The sequence below is a fragment of the Choloepus didactylus genome, chromosome 3, assembly GCF_015220235.1.
Source record: "Choloepus didactylus isolate mChoDid1 chromosome 3, mChoDid1.pri, whole genome shotgun sequence".
NCBI lineage: Eukaryota > Metazoa > Chordata > Mammalia > Pilosa > Megalonychidae > Choloepus > Choloepus didactylus.
This window is the reverse complement of record NC_051309.1, coordinates 137,631,999-137,633,189: the sequence shown is the minus strand read 5'-3', so window position 1 is coordinate 137,633,189 and position 1,191 is coordinate 137,631,999. Positions and strand designations below refer to the sequence as shown.

General features: G+C 40.0%; 1 pseudogene; it reads left to right on the top strand.

The window, feature by feature from the left end:
• The first annotated feature begins 214 nt into the window (after window positions 1–214).
• LOC119530453 lies at window positions 215–921 on the top strand (annotated as a pseudogene).
• Window positions 922–1,191: the final 270 nt, after the last annotated feature.

Genomic DNA, 1,191 nt, shown 5'->3' with positions numbered 1-1,191 from the left:
TTTAATGGAAAGGAGAAGAGTTAATTTAAAGGAGAGGGAATTCAGATACTGGGTAAATTTGAATAAATGTCTTAATCATAAGGCAGCCTTAAATGGCCTCTAGCAAAAGAGGGGGCCATAGTACAGTATGGTAAACCTGGTGTATGTGAAAGGAAAGAGAGCTGGCAAAGGAGCAAAATGACACTGCAAACAGAACGAAGAATTGACCAGCAGCATGGGGCTGGGCAGGTTGCCGGCTGTTTTCTTTGACGTGGGCAACAAGCTCATCGACACCGCCGAGTTGAGTCGGAAGGGCACATTGGAGGTGATAAAGCTCTTAGAATCAGAATACCACTATAAAGAAAAGGCTGAAATCATCTGTGATGAAGTTCAGTTTAAACACGGCAGTGAGAGCTTTGATCCCTCCAAGACATGCATTACTGATCCAAGAACTTCACAATAGAAAGCAGCAATCCAGAAAACAAAGGGTGGTGCAGCCAATCCGAAACGGACTGAAAAATATTATTTCCTGTGGGAATCTGCACTGTTACAGAGTATGACAGTAGCAAAAGATGTCAAAGCCATGCTTACCAAACTTCGAAGGAAGTCCCACCTACTTCTATTAACGACTGGAAACAGAGGGAGAAGATTGAGGTTTGTGGTTGTCGGTCCTATTTTGATGCTATTGTTGTAGGTGGAGAAAGACGAGAAAGCAGCACCTTCTTTATTTTATTACTGCTGTGATCTCCTCAGAGTTCAGCCTGGTGACTGTGTGATGGTTGGTGACACCCTAAAAACTGATATCCAAGCAGGCCTCAACACAGGGTTGAAAGTAACAGTCTGGATAAGCAAAAAACGGTATAGTGTTGTCTAGCTTCTTCTGGGTTAAAGTTATCTGCTTTCTTTCAAAGTAGAGACTGCAAAGTCAATATGTCAGGCTAAAGTACTTAAATGAATTTTGGAGTAAAATTATGGATTCAAACTAAGAAAAGTTAAGGTATTCCACATACTATGGCCCAATTCTGAGAATAATTATGATTTCATGGCCGTTATTGTGAAGGTCCTCCAAACCCCATTGCTTTTAAGTTTTGAGAACCAACCATTGAATGGCATTTATATCTGAAAATCCAGATTGCATATATATGTTATTTTTATTAATGTAGCTCAGAAAACTTGAAATATTCGTTGTTTCTCTGTGACTTAACATTTTAA